Here is a 9,364-nt window from a genome sequence, read left to right as displayed (position 1 = left end):
ATGCCGAGTCTTGTCTTAATTTTGAGGTTTACATGAAAAGTTAAACACAGGTTGAGCTTATGAAAAGCTCAGTGTGAGTCGAACATTTATTTAAACAAACATAAATATCGAATACAGTGAAACATGTTAGCTTTAATAGAAGAAAATAGAACCATCATAGGAATTTCATATTATTACAAAGTTATTATCAGTATCGATGTTAAACTATGTATGAGCTTGGGTTATCATTCATTCGAGTAACAATCATTAATTTTGATACAATTCAATACAACAAAATACAATACGTAGCATAAATCAATAACATTTGAATATGTCATGCACATGATGCAATGCAAAAAGGTTCCTACCCATACCATTCGCTACACACCACAAGTTTCCTAAAACAATAATTCAAACTCCAAAACATTATGGGCTTAAGCCCGTTGTGGTTAAAACCACCAATAACAATATGTAGAAAATTCTACTAGTAAAAATGCAAACAAGCTACCAATAAAAATGAGATAAATTGCCATTCCTCTTGGTACTCCAGGTACAATGCACTGACTACAAATAATGCGGACTTAATAGGCTACTGGCACTCTATAGAACTTTTCTGTCAACAACAGAATCCTAACCCAATGCATATGCAATATGTCACACAATCTCATACATAATCATATCTTAATACTTTTCACATTCATTTGACATCTTGACATGTCCTCAATAATCACATACTTTCAGTAAATGGAAATAGTGTTCTAATCTTTCAAATCACCATTGTGTTGGTATCAATCAATATCGTTCAATTTCACATACTTTACGAATTTTCATTATGCATCAATAGAACCCTTTTCAGTACATAATATAACAAATATCTCATGTGTTTAAATCATACATAAGCTTAATATCTCAACACATTATATCATTCAATAAAATATTCTCATATCTCATAACTCAAATATGCAATTACAAACTCAATTAAACATTCATACTATCAAACTAGCAATTTTGTCAACATGTTAATATTTTAAGGCTCGAAACATACCTAGTTCGACCACTCAAAAAATAAATAATTTGGCTATTAAGCCAATCCAATAAACAAGCTTATTTATCAAATATAACATGATATTTAGTATTTTCAAACAATTTTATGAGTTTAGGACCCACACCTTATTCATCGCTTCCCCGCAGCGCACTAGCGAATTTTCCAATTTTTCTTAATAATTTCTTAAATGAACCTAAACTAAAATTTAGTATAAATTCAATCAATTTACCATTAAACCAGCCCCCAAACACCCACTTATGAGTTCAAACCAATCGTTGAAATTATAACTATTTTATGAATCCAAACTAGTTAGATTCCTTACACTATATCAATGCAAATCGTACGCACAATTGTTCTTTGCCTTTACGGATGATTTGGGGCTTTTCGGTCAGCACCTAATTGAATAATGTAATGGAAAAATTAGAATCTAATTAATGATTAAATCCTTTCATTTCATCAAAATTTAATCAATTCATAATATTTACCCAACAACTATGTCGAAATAACAAACTAGCTACCCTTAATTGCACTTACGCGTCATGATTTGTGGGTTTCAAATGGGCAATCGATCAAGAAAATTTTTCCCTAATTGAAATGGGTTTAAAAGCTGATTAGGAGGGTTAAAGAACTCAAATTAAGGCTGGAAAAATATAATCAAGAACCAAGAAACAGAACAGCCCCTTTTCTTGCCCATAGGTGCACGCACCACCCCTCGCGATGGCCAAAATTGGGACTGAATTTTAAAATGGTTTGAGATTTCATTAAAATCTAGAAAAATACCTTTGAAACCATTTAAAATCCACCAAATTCCAGATCTATAAATTTTGTTTTTTAATTGAAAAAATTATTCAATAAATTGAAGAGAAAAGAGACCTTACCCAAGCTAGTCGAGAGAAAAGGCAATGACATTTTCTTGGCAATGTTCGGGATAGATCTTGGAGTTCAAGATTTCAGATTTGGGGCTGATTTTAATGAGGAAAATTGATAGCAATATGATGGAAAATATGTTAAAAAATCTTGTGGTAAAAAGAAAAAATGAAAGAGATGGTAAAACTAGGTGTAGGCGACGACAATAATAGAAGAAAGGAAAAAAATTAAAATTAAAAAGAAGAGGAGGAGGAGAGGATTGGATAAGGCAATGAGGAGGAGTAAAGGCTGATTATTAGTGAAAAATTAATATTTTTACCTAGGTTACAATTCTCTCATCCTTAAAGAAATTTCGTCCTCAAAATTTTCTTAGTCACAAAATCTGTTACCCCTTTTGCCTTTGAATCAGGTCACCAAGCTTTCGCTGGGCAACTCTATTTCCAACGCAATTCCAAGCAATACATGTCCTTAAATTCCTAACATATCTTACAGATCTAATTCCGTAAACGTTATTAACAAATTCCTCTACCCCAATTCCCAATTTTAACAGAAACTTTACTGGAATATGCTTACCACAATATCTACAAATCAGAACCTTAGCTAATCTAATAGTTTCTCTAATAATAACTACTACAACATTTCGTTGAGTTTTGGCTCCTCTAGCCCCTTTAAAGGTCGCGGATTTGAACTAGCAGAAGTAGACTTTTTTTTCCTATTCTGAACTTTATTCTTTTCCTTTCTATTGCACTCCAAGCGTTTAGTCGCTTCCTCGATCTTAATCCTCTCAACCATAATCTCAAAAAAAATTTCTCTGACTTCCAACACAGCTTGGGACACTACATCATACACTACCTCCTGGTTTTCTCCTTTAAAAGTAGGCACAACCACGATGTCATTCGTCTCAAGGTTAGACATAATTCCTTAAAAAGCAAATGACTCAATTTGGCAGCTCAATGCTGAGCCCATGGTTTCTCATTCTACGGTTGTTCATTATGCAACCTACAATCTTAAATTTGATCTACAATTTTAGAAAAAATAATCACTAGCTAACTTCAATCAATTTTTAGTTTCCTATCTTACAGTTTCAAAGAAAAAACTAAATATTAACTATTTCAGTTTTATGTCTACAATAATACAATTTAAGTGTTTACCTATAACTTAACAATATCTTTTCTATGGCAACCGGAACTGGAGTCTCAGACATGATTTTCTTTGTAGAATATCATTTGCAAAATTCTCTATGGCTTGTTTTTACCAAATTTCCCTGTTTTCATGTATACATGCATGCAGACATATTTAGGTAGATTTAAAAACTCAGTCTGAGGTTTTGAAACAAGGCTCTGATACCACTAAATGTAACCTCCAAAATCTAGCCTAGATATTATGGCTAGATTTAAAAGGCTACATTAGCCATCGAAAAGGCTAAGCTAAGTTATGTTACTTTTAAAGACCTTAAATAAACTCATTTTAGAGAAAACCGTAGTTGTAATTTGAGTTAGCTTAAAAGCATTCATTCATTAGGTTGTGTATACTTAGGATTCATTTTATTGTTGATGGTTTTTTTTAGAAAAATCTTTTGTTTGTTGCTCTTCTTTAAAAAAATCAATGTTAAACTTATGCAGCGAAAAAAACTATTTTTCAAGTCATTTTGGAAACTTAGTTGCCTTATAGATTTGCTTTTCGAAAACAGTTCCTTTGCAATGTAGCGGAAATTAGGGAACAATATCAAATTTTACTTAAGCCCGATATCATGCATTATCCGATTATTATGCTTGAGTAATCCATGCATGCAAAAATCCCCCAAAAAAGTTATCAAACCACAGACCAGAAGTCAATAAAAATAACAAACCAAAATAAATAGAGATTGATTAATACTTATTAAAAAAAATTTCAAGGTCCAAAGTGATCCTCCAAATGCCGAGATCATTTAAAAAATTGAAAAATACCTTTGAAATCATTTAAAATCCACCAAATTCTAGATCTGGAAATTTTGGTTTTTAATTGAAAAAATTAATCTAGAAATTGAAGAGAAAATAGACCTTACCCAAGCTAGTCGAGAGAAACGACAATGACACTTTCTTGGCAACGTTTGGGATCGATCTTAGAGTGTAAGATTTCAGACTTGGGGCTGATTTTAATAAGGAAAAATGATAACAATACGATGAAAAATATGTTAACAAATATTGTGGCAAAAAGAAAAAAAGAAAAAGATGGTAAAACTAGGTGTAAGAGACGACAACAATGAAGGAAATGAAAACAAAATTAAAATCAAAAAGAAGGAGAGGAGGACAGGAACGAATAGGACAATGAGGAGGAGGATTAAAGGCTGGTTATTAGTGAAAATTTAATATTTATACCTAGGTTAACTAGGCTTGTATGACCCAAACATTAAAATAAGAGATTTTTGTCAAAAAAATTAAATTATTTGCATGGGAATGGAGTTGAAGCTTGGACCTCAAGAATAAGTTCACTAATGTTTAACCATCAAACCAATAACTCATTCTTAATATAATTTTGAAATATTTAATTTAAAAAAAAATAAGACATGTCACAAACTAGGGTTTACGAAAAAATTTGCAAAATAATAAAAATGTTTAAAGAGAAGGGATTTGAACTTCAGATTCAATGAACATTTCATTAACACTTAACCAACAAACCAATACCTCATTTAATTCCTAAAAATGCATAGGTAACCTCAAAAATTAAGTCATCACCACTCTCTCTTGATTCACAAACCCAATTCTACTAAACCTCAATTTTTGGGATGTTACAACCAATGTCTATCAGTGCAAAATATGAAACATAATTAATATAAAATGTAATGGCTATCATATCAGTGGCGTCTCTGTCCCCGCAATGCCTTGTCACATATACTGAACTAGGTTGCCTAGCCTTAGTTTGATTAGGACCTCTGCCCGGTGCTCTCTAACCCTTACCCATACCATTACCACCCCTGGGCTGCCCACAGCCCCTAGATGGCTACTATACTGTGCTTTAAGGCTGAACGAAACCCGGAGCTGGAGCTTGCACCTGATTAGAACGAAGAGTACAGTCCCTAATACGGTGCTCCACAGACCCGTATCGCAAACAAGCTCCCAACCTCCAACACTCGCTCGGATAGTGCCTACCATAGTCCCCACAGAGATAACCAGTACCTCAACCTACGGAGGCCCATTAAACTTGGCCCATTTCTTAGGCTACTGAGCAGAGCTAGAAGGACTCAAATCCCTCTTAGACCTATTCTGGCCCCTATTTTTATCCCTCTTTTCGTGCTCCGTGTGCTTAATCTCTGTAATTTTTGCCTTCTCCACCAGAGTTTCGAAGACTCGCTCCTACTCCGGAGCTACCAGAACCTTGATATCATATCTCAATCCATTCTCAAAATAGACACTTTTCTCATTGTCATTCATACTCATACTGCAAGCATACCTGTTAACCTCAAAAAATTCAGCCTCATACTCGGCCACAGATCTATCACTTTAAGTTAGCCTAATAAACACGAGTCTATGACCCTCAATATACTTTGTCCCCACATACTTATTTTGAAAGGCACTACGAAAGAATTCCAAGTCACTCATTCAGGTTGGGTGCCTTACTCAATAGTCCACCACCATTAACAAGCTTCACAGCGAAGCAAAGCAACCACACCCTTTAAGTTTTACTCCGAGGTGCAGTCCAAATCATTCATAATCCTCTCAGTGGCCTCTAACTAGTATTCGACCACAGTAGGGACTACCCCAGAGACGTCGTTAAATAGTTTGGCCCCATTTTACCGGAGTCGTTCAGTAATAGACGCAAGGCTACCGATCAAGTATGGGCCTCAGTGACCCCTTCCAACACTCTCAACTTTTCTTGGGAAAGTGTGTTGTCCTCAACAGTTTGAATCTGAGACCTAGTCTCAGCGGTAGATGTCCGTACGGTCTCAATCGTATTTAAATTGGGCATATTGCTCATTAAAGATGGCTCAGCTTGAGCCCCTCTCCGGCGCTCGTTGCGCCTTCGAATACCTCGTCCACATGCTCTACGCGTACTCATTGTAAATTATCTACATTTTAGAATTTTATGAATTAGTTTGAAGTTTTTTATCAAATGTCTTATGTCAAAAATTTTATCATAAGCTTTTTACGAAATTTTCATAGTCTATTAACTAGAGCATAGTATTTTCTAACACTACATTTTTTTTTCTAAACTACAGAGAATAACTAAAGAAGAAATACTTACAAGATTAGCGCCGGAGACTTGGAATTTTCATAAACTCATTTTTTTAAAATTGACCAAAAATACATTTTGTTCGAAAACACTTTTCGTAAAATTTTGATCTAAAAAATCACAGCCTGAGTTTTGAACCTAGCTTTGATACCACCACATGTAACACCCCAAACCTAACCTAAACGTTATGGTCAGATCTAGAGAAATTGCTACGAATCATTTTTAAAATTCAGAAATAATTTAAAACTTATAAAAATAACACTAGCTTTTGATAATTAAAAATTCCAATTTTATTTGAGAAAATACTTCTATTAACCAATTCATTAAGTTTTTTGGTTATACATTTATAAAATGTTAAGTTTGCAATGGAATTTCTTAGGTAAACTTAGTTTTGGAAAATGTGGTCTGTTATTGAAAATCTACATTTTGTAAACGGATTCAATATAATTAAAAACATTTAAAATAATTTAAAACTAAAAATAAACTCTAAAATTAAAATAGTCCCAGAAAGTCTAAATCAACAGTCCACATGAAAATAAATCAATCTTTGCAATACTAAAGAAAATGCAATCTTAGAACCGAGCTCCCGTCATGCCGACCGACCCTAAGGTTGTTGATTACCTAAAAGGATACATACAAAAGCATAATATTACTTAAATACCACAAATACACATATCGAACCATTCTCAGTTACATATTTTAGGTATTGTTTAGAAATATATTAGACGTAATATTACTTTCAAAAGCAAATATATATTCACATGTACATATAGGTCCTACCCTCATCTGTTACACACCATCTCTGTCTATCCCTACACACTAATTAGGGTATCAAGTACCCATCCAACCCCACGCACTGATATGTGATCATGCGTCACATTACAGAATATGTGCAGTCAAGCTGCCAGATGCAATGTGCGGTAAACCGCCAGAATCAAAAATATGTGGTTGGGCCACCAGATAAGGTACATAAGTTAAACTTCCAACACTTCCTCTATTATATTCGATCTCAACACAATGCATGCAGTCAAATTAGCAGCAATACAAAATATAGATATCATGCATGCTTTTGAAATTATCAACACATAAAACATACATGTATACTTACATACCAAACAAATAACAAATAACATGTTTTGAATCTTACCTAAGCAGTATGCACCCCACAGAGGGTCTAATTATGAATTACATATTTTAACGGCCCTAGATGAATATTTTCAAAATTTGGGTTCACACGCCTGTGTAGCCGACACGGCCCAAATGACCATCCCCTATGGCCCATACAGGCTACCTGACCAGACCGTGTGATTCTACATGCTTGTGTGTACCACACAATCCACTTGATTTGCCAGTGTAGTGGCTCACGCTTGTGTGCACCTACACAACCTAACACTTGTCCATGTGACACACACGGTCTACCACACGACCGTGTCACGAACAACAGTATCTAATTTTCCATGCAATTTTCCAAATTGTTTTCAATTTTTCATGGCGGTTTCGAGTTAGAAACACACACCTTAATAATTTCTAATGTAGATTCATGAACTAGTAGTCCCGTACCTAAACTGACAACTTACACATGTTAATAAACATGATTTTTGCTAACCCCAATTAATCAAATCGATACCACCAACATCAAAAGAACCTTTAATAACATCACAAAAAAACTCTGACATGAAAAAACTACTTACCCTCAAAAGTAACAACACTTTAAAATGAGAACTTAATTCGCCGGAGGTTATACCGTCTCACAATCTTCTCCTAATGGCATCCAAACCTATAACCAAAAATAAAAGTCACTTCCATTAAAAAGAATTGGAAAAAAAAACCTTATAAAAGTCATTAGAAAACACTTACTCATAAATACCTGAAAATTAAAATTGTGAAAGGGAGCAGAGGTTGAACCACACACCAAAACGTAGGGAAGAAATTGAAACAAAATAGCAAAGGAATAAAGGACATAATGAAACAGTAGGCTTGAGTGAAAGAAAGGAAAAGAAATAAAGACAAAAAGAACGTGAAATAGGAATGGGAAACGTAGGGAGTTTGGGAAAAAATACAAAGAAATAAAATAAAATAATTAAAATCCCCTTTTTTCCTCCCCATTTAATTTAAAAATAAATAAATAAAAGGATTTTGATAACAACCCACCAAATATTGATAACTACTCAGATTTTTTTCTCAGAGTTTGAATTTAATCAAAACTTATCCACATAGACAACACAAAACATAGAAATAAAAATATTTTCACTTGCTCACGCGAAAACTCGAACACAAGACCAAAAAATAAGTTGTCTCCTTACCACCAAACCAGTAAACTCATTCTTAACACAAATCTAGCAAAAATAGTACTTAAGTCAAATGAACAGAGACATGGATATGAAAAAATATATAACAAAATTTTCCAAAAGTGAGATATGAACCCATGCCCTCAAACACATATCCAAGACTCTCAATCACTGATGCAAATAATTAACTTTGACAAAATTTTAACAAATCAAAAGCTCAAATTTTCGGATCGTTATAGGTATCTTTTGCTTTTATAGCAATAATTCAATTAAGAACATAAGCTTGAATAATTTTGTACACTACTAAATAACAGAGTCATAATTAATATCTCTTGTTTCCATCAACACCATATTGTAACTTTTATGTATTTATGATTTAAATTTATACATCACATTCTGTTTTGAGTTTAATTTATACTATGATTTAAAGATATGTAACACCTTAATATCTTGCAGCAATGACTCATTTGCCTTTAATAGTACAAAGTGAGAGGTGAAAAAGAATTGGTCTTGCATTGATAGTATGATTACAAATATGTACAATTGCGAGTTGGTTCTTAGTTATGTTGGGTGTTTTCTCTAGCCTACAAACTCATAGACTAGGGATTAGATTATACATTTTAGATTTTTATGCTCAAAGAGATTATGTAAAGCGACTTCTACATGCTAGTGACAAAACCTGTATTGAACAAGTTAGAATAAATAGATATTTTTTAAAATTTATGTAAGATGTTACAAAATCTAGGATGATTGAAGTTATCAATGAACATGCTTGTAGATGAGCAAGTGGCAATGTTCTTACATATTATTGCTCATCACCTTAAAAATCAAGTTATCAAGCATCACTTTAATAGGTGTGAAGAAACCATTGGTAGATCATTTCACAATGTATACAATGGTGTGATACGCTTACAAGATGTGTTATTTAAAAAACCAGAGTCAGTTCCAAATAATTCTACAAACACGAGCTATTGGA

At 33.4% G+C, this 9,364-nt stretch overlaps 1 long non-coding RNA gene across 3 annotated transcripts; it reads right to left on the bottom strand.

The window, feature by feature from the left end:
* Positions 1–4,506: 4,506 nt before the first annotated feature.
* Positions 4,507–8,121, bottom strand: LOC121219517 (uncharacterized). Of its 3 annotated transcripts, none has more exons than XR_005916322.1 (3): positions 7,968–8,121; positions 7,792–7,877; positions 4,507–5,936 (listed from the first exon to the last, which is right to left on the bottom strand). It is a non-coding gene; the product is annotated as an uncharacterized lncRNA (long non-coding RNA). The 3 variants fall into 3 exon arrangements; XR_005916321.1 differs by lacking the exon at positions 4,507–5,936 and adding an exon at positions 5,965–6,721; XR_005916320.1 differs by lacking the exon at positions 4,507–5,936 and having other exon boundaries at positions 7,071–7,877.
* Between the last annotated feature and the right edge of the window lie 1,243 nt (positions 8,122–9,364).

This window comes from Gossypium hirsutum, chromosome D07, assembly GCF_007990345.1.
Source record: "Gossypium hirsutum isolate 1008001.06 chromosome D07, Gossypium_hirsutum_v2.1, whole genome shotgun sequence".
NCBI lineage: Eukaryota > Viridiplantae > Streptophyta > Magnoliopsida > Malvales > Malvaceae > Gossypium > Gossypium hirsutum.
This window is presented reverse-complemented; position numbering and strand designations above follow the sequence as displayed.